At 45.3% G+C, this 17,704-nt stretch overlaps 1 protein-coding gene across 1 annotated transcript in view; it reads right to left on the bottom strand.

The window, feature by feature from the left end:
- IQGAP1 (IQ motif containing GTPase activating protein 1) overlaps positions 1-17,704 on the bottom strand; it is a 106,679-nt gene that overhangs the window by 85,021 nt on the left and 3,954 nt on the right. The gene's annotated exons all lie outside the window — the stretch shown is intronic.

Raw genomic sequence — 17,704 nt, forward strand, 5'->3', positions numbered from 1 at the left:
ACTCTAAGGAAATGCAGATGGCTTTTTAAAAAAATATATTTTATTGACTTTTTACAGAGAGGAAGGGAGAGGGAGAGAGAGTTAGAAACATCGATGAGAGAGAAACATCCACCAGCTGCCTCCTGCACACCCCCCACTGGGAATGTGCCCACAACCAAGGTACATGCCCTTGACCGGAATCGAACCTGAGACCCTTCAGTCTGCAGGCCGACACTCTATCCACTGAGCCAAACCAGTTTCTGCTACAGATGGCTTTTAATCAAAGATGCTCAGCTTCTCTCCGAATCAAGTCATCTAAAAAGTAAAACTTCCATGAAATACTGTTTTCACCTATAAAATTCACAAATTCACATTTTTTTTTTAAACTAACTGGAGGCCCAGTGCATGAAATTCGTGTACTGGGGGGGAGTCCCCTTCAGCCCAGCCTGTGCCCTCTCACAGTCCAGGAGCCCTCGGGGGATGTCTGACTGGCATCTTAGGATCGGGCCTAAGCCAGCAGTCGGACACCCTTAGTGCTGTCACAGAGGCAGGAGAGGCTCCTGCCACAACCACTGAGCTCGCCAGCCCTGAGCCCAGCTTCTGGCTGAGGGACGCTCCCCCTGTGAGAGCGCACTGACCACCAGGGGGCAGCTCCTGCACCGAGCGTCTGCCCCCTGGTGGTCAGTGTGCATCATAGTGACCATTGGTTCTGCTGTTTGGTCGATTTGCATATTAGCCTTTTATTATATAGGATACTCTTAAGTTGATGAAATTATGGAGAAATCAGCCCTCATGTATTATTGAGGAACATGGCAACTAGGACAACCTCCACAGACAGCTAAGTTTGCCCCATTCCCTCTTTTTTTTTTTTTTTAATTTTTTTTTATTGATTTTTTTACAGAGAGGAAGAGAGAGGGATAGAGAGTTAGAAACACCAATGAGAGAGAAACATCGATCAGCTGCCTCTTGCACACCCCCCACTGGGGATGTGCCCGCAACCAAGGCAAATGCCCCTGACCGGAATCGAACCCGGGACCTTCCAGTCCACAGGCTGATGCTCTATCCACTGAGCCACACCGGCTTCGGCCCATTCCCTCTTTTTATATTCAGTTCCTCTTGCTTCAGTGTTTCTAGGAACACTCATGAATCCTACTCAAAGAAATAGTTTTTGTTTTCTATGTTGCTAATTAATAGCCTTTAGCAACAGACTGATACTTTCTATTTGTATCACAATAATAGTATTTCCTTCTACAAAGTCTCACAATTTTTTCTGAAAACCAGAGTTCTCTCAGTCCCCAGGCCTCCGTCCTCACAGAAGCCACGCCCTGGGCTGGCAGCTGCCTCTCTCTCCAACGCTCCCTTCTGCTTTTCGTTATTATTTCCAATGAGTCAACAGGAAGGCATTCTGAGTGAAGAAGAAATAGGGGCCCTCAGACAGCCTTCCCTCCGCCCACAGCAAAAAACACAGATCTCGTCAACCGATCCAAGGCAATTTCCAATCCGACTTGCCAATCCTGTCTGCATGCGGTCATTATTACACACACACACACACACACACACACACACACACACACATTATTACACACACACACACACACACACCGATCCAAGGCAATTTCCAATCCGACCTGCCACTCCTGTCTGCATGAGGTCATTATTACACACACACACACACACACACACACACACACACTTAAGCAACTGGGAAGAAGTAAAGTTTTGGGGTTTTTTCATGTTTTTGTTTTTTTGGTTTTTTTCTTTGTTTTCTAAATTCTCACCTGAGGACATTTTCCCATTGATTTTTTAGAGAGAGTGGAAGAGAGAGGGAAAGACAGAAACACCGATGTGAGAGAGACACATGGATTGATTTTCTCCTGCACATGCCCTGACCAGGGCCCAGGCCATGGAAGAGTCTGCAACTGAGGTACATGCCCTTTACCGGTGTCCTTTTTTTATTTTTTTTATTTTATTGATTTTTCACAGAGAGAAAGGAGAAGGACAGAGAGCTAGAAACATTGATGAAAGAGAATCATCTATCAGCTGCCTCCTGCACAACCCCCTACTGGGGATGTACCCGCAACCAATGTACATGCCCTTGACCGGAATCGAACCCGGGACCTCTCAGTCCACAGACCGACGCTCTATCCACTGAGCCAAACCGGTTTTGGCTTGACCGGTGTCTTGATGGGAATCAAACCCAGGGCCTTCGGCCGAAACCGGTTTGGCTCAGTGAGCGTCGGCCTGCGGACTGAGAGGTCCCGGGTTCAATTCCGGTCAAGGGCATGGACCTTAGTTGCGGGCACATCCCCAGTAGGAGGTGTGCAAGAGGCAGCTGATCGATGATTCTCTCTCATCGATGTTTCTAACTCTCTATCCTTCTCTCTTCCTCTCTGTAAAAAATCAATAAAATATATATTTTTAAAAATATTTTTAAAAAAAACAAAACAGGGCCTTCAGTCTGCAGGCTGACGCTCTATGCACTGAGCCAAACTGGGGAGGGCAAGAAGGATAAGCCATTCTAAACGGAATCAAAAGCAGATACCGGGTCCTGAGAAAGAAAACCAATCGGGGCCCTGCAGCCTCCCCATATGTCACTACATGTTACATAGTCCCTGCATGTAACTACATAATCTCTACGGCATCCTCTCCCTGCCAGGGAGACCGCCTCATTGAGCAGAAGCTGGATCCAAAAAGTGCAAGTCACATTCATCAGAGGCCGGTCACCATGTTTCCAGACAGCCACAGAAATCACTCAGATGTTACGTTAGCTGATGGATGATTCTCTCTCATCAATGTTTCTAATTCCTATCCCTCTCCCTTCCTCTCCGTAAAAAAAAAAAAATCAATAAAATATATATATAGATTTTTTAATATATTTTATTGATTTTTTACAGAGAGGAAGGGAGAGGGAGAGAGAGTTAGAAACGTCGATGAGAGAGAAACATCGACCAGCTGCCTCCTGCACACCCCCTACCGGGGATGTGCCCACAACCGCGGTACATGCCCTTGCCCGGAATCGAACCTGGGACCTTTCAGTCCGCAGACCGACGCTCTACCACTGAGCCAAACCGGTTTCGGCAAAATATATATATTTTTTAAAAAGAGAGAGAGATGCAATGGACACAAAACTCTGGGGAGGGAGGGCATGTATGGGAGGGGGGAGCAATGGTAAGATATGTACACAGATAATAATTTAATAAAAAAATAAAAATGAAAAAATAAGGAGAGAGAGAGAGAGAGAGAGAGAGAGAGAGAGAGAGAGAGAGAGAGAGATGATCCTTACTGAAAAAGAGCATATTATTCCTAAACCAGAAGAGGGGGTTGCACAGAAAAAGAAAAAGAAAAGGTCAGAAGAAATTGAAGAAATGAAGACTTAAATAAGAAAAAATAACGCCTCTCGCGGTAATGCCGTATGCAAATGACTACGCCGTTCTCCTGTTACTCCCTGGTGCTCAGGGCTGCCGTCATTTTTATTTTTAGAAGCAGACGGAGTGGCGAAGAGGGCTCCAGAGTCCTCGCCAAACCTGAAATCTGGACCAACCACTCACTAGCCGGGCGGGCCCGCCTCTCTGAGCTTTGCTTTCCTTGCTGTGAAAGGCAGATAAGAGTAAGCACCTCCTCAACTTCAAGAATAGCTAATGAGACAGCGCATGGAAAGGGCTTAGCACAGGGCCCTGCACATAAGAAGTGCTGAATAAAGGATACAGGTGCTAACAACGATGAAAATAGAGAGAAGGAGGTAGAAACCAGTTTGGCTCAGTGGATAGAGTTTCTAACTCTCTATCCCTCTCTCTTCCTCTCTCTAAAAAATCAATAAAATATATTTTAAAAAAAGAAAGAAAGAAAGAAAGAAAACAGGGAGAAGGAGAATATACTGGCATTGGTACAAATGGCAGGATTGCATTTTTGGAATGGGGGGAGGGTTTTTATGGCTTCCTTGAAGTATTAAGGTTTCTAAAATAAAATGCCTTCTTTTTAAAAAAAATATTTTTTATTGAATTTTTACAGAGAGGAATACAGAGCTAGAAACATCGATGAGAGAGAAACACTGATCAGCTGCCTCTTGCACACCCCCCACTGGGGATGTGCCCAAAACCAAGGTACATGCCCTTGACCGGAACCGAATCCGGGACCCTTCAGTCCGCAGGCTGACGCTCTATCCACTGAGCCAAACTGGTCCTGGCTAAAATGCCTTTTTGAAAAATAAATTAATTTTCCCCAACATATAAGTATAAGCAAAAATTTAAAAATAAAAAAAAACACACACACACAACATTCAAGCTTAAGCAACTAGACTCTCTTTAAAACAAACCATTTTTAAAAAATATATATTTTATTGATTTTTTTTACAGAGAGGAAGAGAGAGGGATAGAGAGCTAGAAACATCGATGAGAGAGAAACATCGATCAGCCGCACCATTAACCAGATCTTTCACATGTATGTTTAAGAGTCTGATTCACACGCTGGAAAAGCACGGGATTAACCAGATTACCAGCGGCTCTTCCAGAAGAAAAATCAAGAAGCAGAGTCCTGCCGAAACCGGTTTGGCTCAGTGGATAGAGCGTCGGCCTGTGGACTGGAAGGTCCGGGTTCAATTCCGGTCAAGGGCATGGACCTTGGTTGCGGGCACATCCCCAGTGGGGGGTGTGCAGGAGGCAGCTGATCGATGTTTCTCTCTCATCGATGTTTCTAACTCTCTCTCTCTCTCCCTTCCTCTCTGTGAAAAATCAATAAAACATATTTTTTAAAAATAAAAAATAAAAAAGAAGCCGAGTCCTGATTCGGTCAGGTAGGCAACGGGACCTCCATGCAGAAGTGTCATTTCCCTCGGCTGGCTCAAAGATAGTTGCTAGGCAGCCAAGCCACAGATTAAATAAACAGCCCCAATAATATGAATCACTTCCGGATGGTCTCACTCGGCCTGCCAGCTCTTTCTTACACAAATACTTCCTATGAAAGGGTTTCTTTAGCAGCCTCGATTGCGAACAACCAGGAGTCCATCAAACACCACATGGCTTTTGAAAACGTCCAATTCGGTTTCTACCACCAATTCTTCACAGAATTGCTTAACTGTGAGGCAGAAGGAATTCTGCAGAAGTCAGAGGCAGCTCGCTATGCAAAGCCAGAAAATTAAGTTCCTAGAACACGCCAACGTAGGCCCTAAAATCTTTTTTTTTTTTTTTTTTTTTACTTTATTTTTATTAACACTATTATTGCTCTGACCTCAAAAGAGCAGAGGGAAATACATGCCAAATTAGGTCAAATTAATGATCCACTTAGACTAGTCAGACTTTCCCAACTTGGACGGGTGAACAATTCATACACGCAACCTGGCCGGTTAACAATGGTTTCCTGTGGTCACATCCACTCCCAGACTTACTGAGAATACGAAGTCCAATTCTCTTGGCTACCACCCCCTTTTTTTCCACCTAAAAGGGACCCTATGAGTCACATTATTCTTCATAAACTAATCAGAGGCCATGTGATTTATTATCAAGAGCAGGGAGGAGCCCTAGCCTGTGTGGCTCAGTGGATAGAGCATCGGCCTGCAGACTGAAGGGTCCCGGGTTTGATTCTGGTCATAGGCACATGCGTGGTGGCAGGCTCAATACCCAGTGTGGGGTGTGCAGGAGGCAGCCGGTCAATGATTCTCTCTCATCAATGATGTTTCTAACACTCTCTCCCTCTCCCTTCCTCTCTGTAAAAAATCAATAATATATATATGGATTATATATATATATAATATAGAGGAGAAAGGAGTTAATAGTTCAAAATGAAAATTGCAATACCACATGGCTTAGCCACTACCATTAACCATTAACCAAACCAATGAAAAAAATCAAGATGGTAGAAAATCGCCCTAACTGGTTTGGCTCAGTGGATAGAGCTGGCTGCAGACTGAAAGGTCCCAGGTTCGATTCCAGTCAAGGGCATGTACCTTGGTTGCGGGCACATCCCCAGTAGGGGGTGTGCAGAAGGTAGCTGATCGATGTTTCTCTCCCATCGATGTTTCTGACTCTCTCTCTCTCTCTCTCTCCCTTCCTCTCTGTAAAAAAAAAAATCAATAAAATATATATTTTTTTAAATCAAATCAGTGAGGCAGAAGACATATGTGAGACATCTAGAAGGCTAAGATAAACAAAATGAGGGACAGCCATAAAACAGTCTGTGCAGATCTAGCCTAACAATAGACACCCCCAAGACAGAACTAATGAATCAGAACCAAATCGAGGTATAACAGACCATTTCCCAGAGCTAAAATAAACAAACTAAAAAGATATCATAAACCAAGAAGAGTCTCGTTACCGGCAGAATTACTAAACTGACATCAACTTTAATACATAAGTTGGGGAAACCTCAAGAAACAAGAATTTCACAAGTTTCAAGTCATGAAAAGTGTAAAAAGAAGTTACTTGTCGCCGAGACCAGTTTGGCTCAATGGATAGAGCTTGGGGACTGAAGGGTCCCGGGTTCGATTCCGGTCAAGGGCATGTACCTTGGTTACGGGCATATCCCCAGTAGGGGGTGTGCAAGAGGCAGCAGATCGATGACTCTCTCTCATCCATGTTTCTAACTCTCTATCTCTCTCCCTTCCTCTCTGTACAAAATCAATAAAATATATTAAAAAAAAAAAAGAAGAAGAAGAAGGTACTTGTCATGGAGCTAAAATCAAGCTCCCTTCAGCCCTGGCAGGTGTGGCTCAGTTGGTTGGGTGTCATCCATGCCCGTTCAGATTCTTTTTGTAAACTGAGGTATAACTGACATAGAACAGGGGTCGGCAAATTGCGGCTCGCGAGCCGCGGTTTGCTGCTCTGTTGACTAATGAGTTTGCCGACCACTGACCTAGACTTTCCATTCCAATAATTATAGGCTGTTGCTATTCTTTATGATGAAGCCCCTATCGCAGTGGTCGGCAAACTCATTAGTCAACAGAGCCACAGTGTGCCAACCACTGACATAGAACTTGTAGGACCCTTGAGTCTGCAGGCTGACGCTCTATCCACTGAGCCAAACCAGTTAGGGTTAAGCTTCATATTTTATTATGACAATAAAATCTTGATATGTTCACTTCAAAAAAAAAAAGAGGTACAACATAACGAATATATAGTGGTGTATATTATGAAGTGATCACCACAGTGAGTCAAGTTAACATGCATGCCCATACAACGAAAATACGTTTCCTGTGATGAGTATTGATAGATAAGATCTACTGTCATAGCCACTTCCAAAAAATGCAGTACAGTAGTATTAACTACAGAACATCCTTATTATAAGAGCACTCACAAAAGTTAACATCATAACCCCAGAAGATTATAACCTAAAATAAAATTGGTAAACAAATATGTAGGGAAATATTTAACCTGTCCAGCCATCAAAACAATAGAATATTAAACAAGAATAAAGTATGAACATTATGTTACCCATTGAAAATAGTAATTAAATATGCACGATGGCAATTTAAACAATCTAAACTGCTGATTACAATCTAAAACGTATGTCAGACGGCCTGGCCAGTGTGGCTCAGTGGTTGAGCGTTGATCTATGAACCAGGAGGTCACACTTCCATTACTGGTCAGGGCACAGGCCCGGGTTGCAGACTCGATCCCCAGATCTCACTCATCACTGATGTTTCTAGCTCTCTCTCCCTCTCCCTTCCTCTCTGAAATCAATGAAAATATATATTTAAAATAATAAATAAATTAAAATGATGTTACTGTTTTTCCCTTTTCTTAATTCTTTTTTTTCTTTATGTTAAAATTCATGATCATTGTAAAAAAAAAAAAAAAAGCAATTTAAATATACAGAAGGGCATTAAATATAAAGGAACAGTCTTCTTATACCATTCACCTCTATCCTACTTCCTAAAGAGGCAGGCTGTTTCTTTTTTCTTTTCTTTTTTCTTTTTTTAATATATTTTATTGATTTTTTACAGAGAGGAAGGGAGAGGGATAGAGAGTTAGAGACATCAATGAGAGAGGAACATCGACCAGCTGCCTCCTGCACACCCCCCACTGGGGATGTGCCAGCAACCAAGGCACATGCCCTTGACCAGAATCGAACCCGGGGCCCTTCAGTCCGCAGGCCGACGCTCTATCCACTGAGCCACACCAGTTAGGGCTCTGGTGTTCCTTTTTAAGACAAGCACTTAAGTCTGAAGTGGAAAAACTAGGCCTACCAAACTTCAGGACCTTGACAGTGCCCAGAAAAGTTTATTAGTACGTCACCATCCTTATAGTAAGTTGGCTTTGCCAGCAAGAACCAGGATAGAGAATACTTTTAATGAATGCTGACTGTACTTTAGCCTCTGTGCCAGACACGTCATGCTCACAGCAACTCCTAAGATATCATCCCTGCTGAAACCGGTGTGGCTCAGTGGATAGAGCATCGGCCTGCGGACTCAAGGGTCCCAGGTTCGATTCCGGTCAAGGGCATGTACCTTGGTTGCGGGCACATCCCCAGGAGGGGGTGTGCAGGAGGCAGCTGATCGATGATTCTCTCTCATTGATGTTTCTAACTCTCTATCCCTCTCTCTTCCTCTCTGTAAAAAATCAATTAAAAAAAAAAAAAGATATCATCCCTGAGGTTAAAGCAGCGTGCAAAAGCAGACTCCGAACTCACACCTGCCAACACTGAAAGCCGCATTCTTTTCACTTCGTGCTTCATTGCAGTCAAAACTCTCAAAGAGGTTTTAATCAGACTTTTTCCAGTTCTGTTTTACTTCATATTTAGCACTAGGAGATTATAATCATATGACTTTTCTTCTCTTTTTTAATATATTTTCATCAATTTCAGAGAGGAGGGAGGAGGGAGAGATAGAAGCATCAATGATGAGAGAGAATCACTGACTGGCTGTCTCCTGCACGACCCCTCCCCCCCACTGGGATGGAGCCCGCGACCTGGACATGTACCCTTGACCGAAATCGAAACCCGGGACCCTTCAGTCCGCAGGCCTACGCTCTACCCACTGAGCCATGCCCTGTAGGGCATAACTTTTCTTAGTAATTATGATAGCTACTAACTAGCTGACTGCCTAATATTTACCAGATTACTCTTCATATATATATATATATATATATATATATATATATATACACAATATTTTTTTTTTTTTTAATTAGAGGAAGGGAAAAGGAGATAGAAACATCAATGATGAGAATCATGGATCGACTGCCTCCTGCACACCCCACACTGGGGATTAAGCCTGCAACCCAGGCATGTGCCCTTGACCGGAATCGAACCTGGAACCCTTCCGTCCGCAGGCCGACGCTCTACCCACTGAGCCAAACCAGTCTCAGCTCTTCACGTATCTTAATGATACATTTGCAAACAGTCTCTGCTTACACAGTTAGGTAACAAGCTTTCTGAGGCCACAGTGGGAACGAACCTCCTCGCACTTATAACATTGTTACTATGTGGAAAGCACTCTCCGTTTGAGTCACTTTATAACAAATACGCTCTTTTTATTTATTTTTTTTTTTAATTGCAATTTTTTAAAGAGGATACACCTCTTTATTTTTTTTTTATATATTTTATTGATTTTTCACAGAGAGGAAGGGAGAGGGATAGAGAGTTAGAAACATTGATCAACTGCCTCCTGCACACTCCCTAGTTGGGATGTGCCTGCAACGGAGGTTCATGCCCTTGACCGGAATCAAACCTGGGACCCTTCAGTCCCCAGACCGACGCTCTATCCACTGAGCCACACCAGTCTCGGCTGCAATCCACTTCTTAACCACGGAGTCGATGGAATGCAGCTGCACTAGGTGTCAGAAAAGAGATGAGAGGTTTTCCTTGATGTCACCGTCTTAGAAGAGAGCTATGAATAAACCCCACACCAATACTTCCTCCCTCGGTGATTATGAACACATGAATGCATCCAGCTGGCCGGGCCGCTAAGCAGCCACGTGGCTACGTGGCCCCTTCACCGCACGGGGTCTCCCGAGGCGATGAAACCAGTTCTCTCGTCTGGTGAAGACGAGCTTGAGTCACCTCCTAAAAATGGTGTCTTCCCCCCACCTCCCAACCCCCCGATCTTTAAGTGACATTCCTCCAATGGAAAATGCTAGAAGCCGGTGGGCAAGCTGTTCTTCCTAGTTACCTCGCCTCATCCCTTTTATTCTCCTGCCTCTTCAATGTCTTTAACTCCTGTTTCCGGGATCACAGCGGGCCAGCCTGGACCCAGCCGCCAGATGGTACTGAAATTCAGATCCCAGTTCGAGGAGAGGAGATCTGAAGAGTTCACCCCAGAGAAGGTTCCATGCCAACAACAAAGACGCATGCACGGAAGAGAATTTCTCCTCAGGATCTGATTTCCTTCCAAGAGAATTTTCTTTTTTTTTTAATATATATTTTATTGATTTTTTTACAGAGAGGAAGAGAGAGAGATAGAGAGAAACATTGATGAGAGAGAAACATCCATCAGCTGCCCCTTGCACACCCCCTACAGGGGATGTGCCCGCAACCAAGGTACATGCCCTTGACCAGAATCGAACCCGGGACCTTTCAGTCCATAGGCCGACGCTCTATCCACTGAGCCACACCGGTTTCGGCTCCAAGAGACGTTTCGATGCCCCTACATTACAGGAGCTAAAGCGCCTCTCTTTAGTGCTGCTGTCATGGTTTCTGACCGTCTCTAACCGGCCACAGCCCTGACTTTCCCTTCTATAAGGGGGTGTGCCCTACTCCGTGAGCTGGGGTATGGAGACTGAGCAGGAGGAAGGTGGCTCAGGATAGTCTTGAAAAGGCAAGCCAGCCCTAACCGGTGTGGCTCAGTGGATAGAGCGTCAGCCTGCGAACTCAAGAGTCCCAGGTTCGATTCCGGTCAGGGGCATGTACTTGGTTGCGGGCACATCCCCAGTGGGTTGTGCAGGAGGCAGCTGGCCGATGTTTCTCTCCCATCGATGTTTCTAACTCTCTCTCCCTCTCCCTTCCTCTCTGTAAAAAAAATCAATAAAATATATTTAAAAAGAAAAGGCACACCAGCAAGCCTCTGAAAGAAGGATCCTAAGTGTAAACTGGGAGAGTGCTGGAAATAACCTGGAATTAACCTTCCTCCTAATGGAATTTTTTAAAAATATATTTTTATGTACTTCAGAGCAGAAGGGAGAGAGAGGAGATGAGAGAGAGAGAGAGAGAGAGAGAGAGAGAGAGAGAGAGAAACATCAATCAGCCGGGACCGGTTTGGCTCAATGGATAGAGCGTCGGCTTGGGGACTGAAGGGTCCCGGGTTCGATTCCGGTCAAGGGCATGTACCTTGGTTGCGGGTATATCCCCAGTAGGGGGTGTGCAAGAGGCAGCTGATCGATGTCTCTCTCTCATCGATGTTTCTAACTCTGTCTCTCTCCCTTCCTCTCTATATAAAATCAATAAAAAATATATTAAAAAAAAAAAAAAAAGAGAGAAACATCAATCAATGATGATGAGCCCAGCCAGCATGGCTCAGGGGTTGAGTGTTGACCTATGACCCAAGAGGTCACGGTTGGATTCCCGGTCAAGGGCACATGCCCAGGTTGTGGACTCCATCCCCAGTGTGGGGCGTGCAGGAGACAACTGACCAATGATTCACTTTCATCATTGATGTTTCTCTCTCTCTCCCTCTCGTTTCCTCTCTGAAATTCATAAAAATATATTTGAAAAATAAAAAAGAAACATCCATGATGAGAAAGAATCATCGATCGGCTGCCTCCTGCACACCCCACACTGGGGATGGAGCCCAAAACCCGGGCGTGTGCCCTGACCGGGAATGGAACCCTGACCTCCTGGTTCAACTACTGAGCCAGGACGGCCAGGCCTGAATTTAATCCCACTTCCGGTCCTACTCTCCTTATCTTCAGATTGCCCTACCGGATATGTTCTCTTCCTTTTTTCCGGATATGTTCTCTTCCTTTTTTTTGACCTGACCTATTTTTGTCACCTGATCTATTTTTTTCTGATCTATTACTTCCTCCTGGGCAAGCCCTCACATATGTAAATCTCCCCTCCTTCCCTTGAGTGACAGTGCTGTCCCTTCCTCCTGCTCCTTAGCCAAAACCAATGCAAAAAGCCCAATGAGAACAGGCCAAAGGATAAAAATAAGCCTCCATTTATGCATACACACGTAATTTCAGATGAATATTCAGAAATAAAGACCTTGATCTGCTCTGCAGCCCTAGCAAAAAGCCCTCTATCCTGCCGAAACCGGTTTGGCTCAGTGGATAGAGCGTCGGCCTGAGGACTGAAGGGTCCCAGGTTCGATTCCGGTCAGGGGCATGGACCTTGGTTGTGGGCACATCCCCAGTAGGGGGTGTGCAGGAGGCTGCTGATCGATGATTCTCTCTCATCGATGTTTCTAACTCTCTATCCCTCTCTCTTCCTCTCTGTAAAAAAAATCAATAAAATATGTTAAAAAAAAAAAAAAGCCCTTTATCCTTAGATAATATTTCATTAAGACAGTAAAATTAACTTCCACATTGTAGCTACTGTCCAAGCGATAAATAAAGCAGAAGCTCTGTAGTTTCTATTTCCCAGCCACTCCCAGTGCATACTTTTTTTTTTTTAATTGATTTTTTTACAAAGAGGAAGAGAGAGGGACAGAGAGCCAGAAACATCGATGAGAAAGAAACATCCATCAGCTGCCTCCTGCATATCCCCTACTGGAGATGTGCCCGCAACCAAGGTACACGCCCTTGACCGGGATTGAACCCGGGACCCTTCAGTCCGCAGGCCGGCGCTCTAACCACTGAGCCACACCGGTTTCAGCCCAGTGCATGCTCTTGTGGAATCGCTCCTACATGTTCCCCGTTAACTTTTTCGGGGGGAAACACAGACCCACACCCACAGCACACTCTCGTGTTTCTGCACACACTCTGACTGTCTCCACACCGTCACAATCACAGCCACCCTCTCTGCACACCGGCCGCTCCTTCCGCTGAAACGCCGGGTGGCAGGTTCACGGGCCGCACAATGGGGCCACTGTCCTGCAAGGTGGAGCCTTCGGTGGGAGGAGTGGCGGTCTTATAAATAGAACTGAAGACGGGGACCTTTTCTCCCCGGGATCTCTCTGATCTTTCTTCCTGGCCCTGGAGCCGGTGTAAATTCCAGACCCTGGCGGCTCTTCCAGTTTGGGGAGGAGAGTGAAGGTTACAAAGAAAACAGGATGGGGCCAACTCAAAAAAAAAAAAAAAAAAGCACACGGGGGTTGGTGCTAGAGGGGGAAAGAGGGGGCAGCCCAGCTCTCCAGGTTAAGAGACACAACTGGGCCCTGGCCGGTGTGGCTCAGTGGATAGCGCATTGACTAAAGGGTCCCGGGTTCGATTCCGGCGTGTGGGCTCGATTTCCTTCCCCTCCCTTCAGTAGTGGCCATGCAGGAGGCAGCCAATCAATGATGCTCTCTCATCGATGTTTCTCACTCTAAAATCACTTTTAAAAATAAGCAAATCTATAATAATAAAAGCATAATATGCTCATTAAACCAGATGTCCTTCCATCCTTCTGGACGAAGCCGGGGCTGCGAGGGAAGCCCAGGTCCCGGGAGCCAGAGGGAAGCCGGTGCCGGCAGCCGGGGGAGGGAAGGCCTAACCTTGCACGAATTTCATGCACCGGCCTCTAATAAATAAATAAGAGACACAACTGGAGCTGAAATTCCAAGCTCATAAGGAAGAGCATGTGATCTGCCTGCTGTGCACCTCAAACACAGCCGGTGCCAGCCGGTGGGGATCCAGTTCTCTTTTCTCAGCACGACATTCCGGATTTTATATGACAGCCTCCATAAAAATAGAATAAATTAAAAAAACCACCAAGCACGCCCAGCCAGTGCGGCTCAGTGGTTGAGCATCGACCTAGGAACCAGGAGGTCATGGTTCGACTCCAGTCAGGGCACAGGCCCGGGTTCAGGGCTCCATCCCCAGGAGAGGGCTTGCAGGAGGCAGCCGATCAGTGATTCTCATCATTGCTCCTTCTATCTCTCTCTCCCCCTCTCCCTTCCTCTCTGAAATTAATAAAAAGGGTGCTTTTTAATTAAATAAACCAAGCACATTTCCACAACGCCTGGTTAGCAGGCAGCGTGTACCAGGGCAAGTAATTGCCATGATTATGTTCTCTCTTATAGGCAAAGCATAAAAAAAAATACAGACGATCACAAATGTCTCACTAACTATGCAAAAACACCCAATTAGAAAAACACCCCAGGTGATCATGGCCCCCTGGAGGGATTTTAAAGAAAATGGGCTATCTTCTTATACTGGGAAAAAAACACCTTACAAATGAAATACCTTGCTAGGGCAGCAACTGAAGAAAGAAATGTGATTATAAAAGCATCGTTCTATTTAGGCAATGATATCCCAGCCTAGGCAGAGTTTAAATATATATATTTTATTGATTTCAGAGAGGGAAGAAAAGGGCTAGAGAGAAACAATGATGAGAGAGAATCATTCATCAGCTGCCTCCTGCACACCCCCTACTGGGGATCGAGCCCGCAACCCGGGCATGTGCCCTGACCGGGAATCGAACCGTGATCTCTTGGTTTATAAGTCGATGCTCAACCACTGAGGCACAACGACCCGACAAGCAGACTTCTAAAAACATTTTAAATCTTGCTTCTCAGCGAAGGGGGGCGGGCCATCAGAACCGCTAGAAGCATTTATTAATACAATATACAGGTGTCTGGACCTCCCAGCCCACATCTACTGAACCAAAATACCTGCATTTTGGGGAAAGTTTCCTAGATGATTCTAATGCCCACACCTAGTTAGGAACCACTATACAAAATGATGACAATTATTTTATTGTTCAACCAAGAAAACGACGCATAGACCACGAAAACTCTAGCCTCAGTTTCCTCACTGAAATGTGATGGCTGAGCTAGGTTAGTGGTGGCGAGGGGTTGTCAGCCAAGACACCCCGTGTAACAAGGAAATTTTACTGCCAAACCCAATATTAAAGCAAAAGCAGAGCCCTGGGCAGTAAGTCAGTTGGTTAGGGCGTTGTCCAATGCACCAAGGTTGCCTGCAGGTTTCATTCAACCCCCGATCAGGACAAGAATCAACCAATGAATGCATAAATAAGTGGAAAGCAAATCAATGTCTGTCTGTCGTCTGTCTGTCTCAAAAAATCAATACACTTCAAAATAAAACAGCCCCAGCTGGTTTAGTTCAGTGGATGCAGCGTCGGCCTGCAGAGTGAAGGGTCCCTCGTTTGATTCCAGTCGAGTAGGGGGCGTGCAGGAGGCAGCTAATCAATGATTCTCTCTCATCATTGATGTTTCTATTTCTCTCCCTCTCCCTTCCTCTCTGAAATCAGTAAAAATATACTTTAAAAAAATAATAATAGCCCTAAATGGTTTGGCTCAGTGGAAAGAGCGTCGGCCTGCGGATTCAAGGGTACCAGGTTCCATTCCGGTCAAGGGCATGTACCTTGGTTGCGGGCACATCCCCAGTCAGGGGTGTGCAAGAGGCAGCTGATGGATGATTCTCTCTCATTGATGTTTCTAACTCTCTATCCCTCTCCCTTCCTCCCTGTAAAAAAAAATCAATACAAAATATTTTTAAAAATAAAAATAAAACAAGAAACAGAACTGCTTTGGATGCGGGAAGGAAGGTGAGTTGAGGCTCAGCCTCCCTGTCTGTCCCCAGCTCATCTCAATAGACTCAGCCAGGCTTCCCCGAGCACAGCCTGGTCTCCCCAACCAGCTGCAGCCCCCGAACTCTCTGACCTTCCACAGCCAGATCTAGTCCACAACTAGACTTAACTATCGATAGTTGTGGACTAGTTGTCATTTACCTCTGGAAGCGCAGAGAGGACTGCACCTTCTTATTCCAGAAGCCCTTACCAACTGTGTATGGGAAACCAGCCCCTTGTATAATAACATACTCGTCTGGCGTCTAACCTTCCATTTGAAAAACAATTCTTGCCAACGAAATCATCACTAATCCCACAGTCTCCTGGGAGAGCTTCAAGATCCGAAAAAAAAAAAAGCCTGGATTCAAGAGCATACACCAGCCAAAACCGATTTGGCTCAGTGGATAGAGCGTCGGCCTGTGGACTGGAAGGTCCCAGGTTCGATTCCAGTCAAGGGCATGTACCTTGGTTGTGGGCACATCCCCGGTGGGGGGCGTGCAGGAGGCAGCTGATCGATGATTCTCTCTCATCGATGTTTCTAACTCTCTATCCCTCTCCCTTCCTCTCTGTGAAAAATCAACAAAATATATTTTTTTTAAAAAGAGGATACACCAAATGCATGCTAGTGGTAGCACTGGGGACAGCACGAAGGGGAACAGGACCAGGAAGGGGCACAAAGGGAACTCCGGGGGGGTCTTTTATTTTCTTTTTTAATATATTTTAATTGATTTTTTACAGAGAAGAAGGGAGAGGGATAGAGAGTTAGAAACATCAATGAGAGAGAAACATCCATCAGCTGCCTCTTGCACATCTCCTACTGGAGATGTGCCCGCAACCAAGGTACATGCCCTTGACTGGAATGGAACCTGAGACCCTTCAGTTCACAGGCTGACGCTCTATCCACTGAGCCACACCGGTTAGGGCAACAGGGTCTTTTGGAGAGGAAAGAGAAAGATCTGAAGGGCTAACATGTGTTCCTTCTGAAATGCATGTATGTGTGCGGTGTTGTCCTTGGACTTTCCTGTAGCGTTTTTAAATATATATTTTATTGATTTTTGTACAGAGAGGAAGGGAGAGAGATAGAGAGTTAGAAACACCAATGAGAGAGAGTCATTGATCAGCTGCCTCTTGCACACCCCCTACTGGGGATATGCCTGCAACCAAGGTACATGCCCTTGACCGGAATCGAACCCGGGGCCCTTCAGTCCCCAAGCCAACGCTCTATCCATTGAGCCAAACCGGTCCCGGCCCTGTAGCGTTTTTATACTTTCAGAATTAAAACCAAAACAAACAAAAAAAAAAACATCTATTCATTAGTCACATTTAAAACATCCATGATTTTCATCAGCCTATGGATCCCGAATGCCTGTCATTCTCCCTTGCTGGCCTTTTCCGCTAAAGCTCGCGTATAGGACACCTGATCTGTCATTACATGTACGGTATCCGCCCCTGGACATTCAGAGGCACAGGGCCCCGGAACAAAAGGAATGAGCCACGGAGAGCAAATGGAGACTCTAAGACAAAAGGCCTCGGGCGTCCGATGGAGCTAAAGAGCAGCTGTACATTCACTTCACAAAGAATGCAGAGGCCGCCCTAGCTGGTGTGGCTCAGTGGATAGAGCATCGGCCTGCAGACTCAAGGGTCCCAGGTTCGATTCCGGCCAAGGGCATGTACCTTGGTTGCGGGCACATCCCCAGTGGGGGGCGTGCAGGAAGCAGCGGATCGATATTTCTCTCTTATCGATGTTTCTGACTCTCTATCCCTCTCCCTTCCTCTCTGTGGAAAATCAATAAAATATATATATATATATATATATATATATATATATATATATATATATTTTTTTTTTTTTTTTTTTTTTTTTTTTTTTTAAAGAATGCAGAGGCCGCTGCCTCTGAGGATTGCATAGGTTCAAGGAGAGAAGGAACCCATCTCACAGATAAATCAAAATGCATGAAGAACGGATGAAACGTGAAAGCCCAAGAACTCTAAATCCTAAAAATGCTCTCTCTTCCCCCGGAGCCGGAAGTGCCTCCATCAGGCACCGTAGACATAAATCAGAACAACACAAATCCGGGCATTTTTCAGTAAACAAAAACGTCCACCCTATGTGATATTCAACAATAAAGGA

Source organism: Pipistrellus hanaki (genome assembly GCF_964339955.1).
Source record: "Pipistrellus hanaki genome assembly, chromosome: 21".
In the NCBI taxonomy this organism is placed as follows: Eukaryota; Metazoa; Chordata; class Mammalia; order Chiroptera; family Vespertilionidae; genus Pipistrellus; species Pipistrellus hanaki.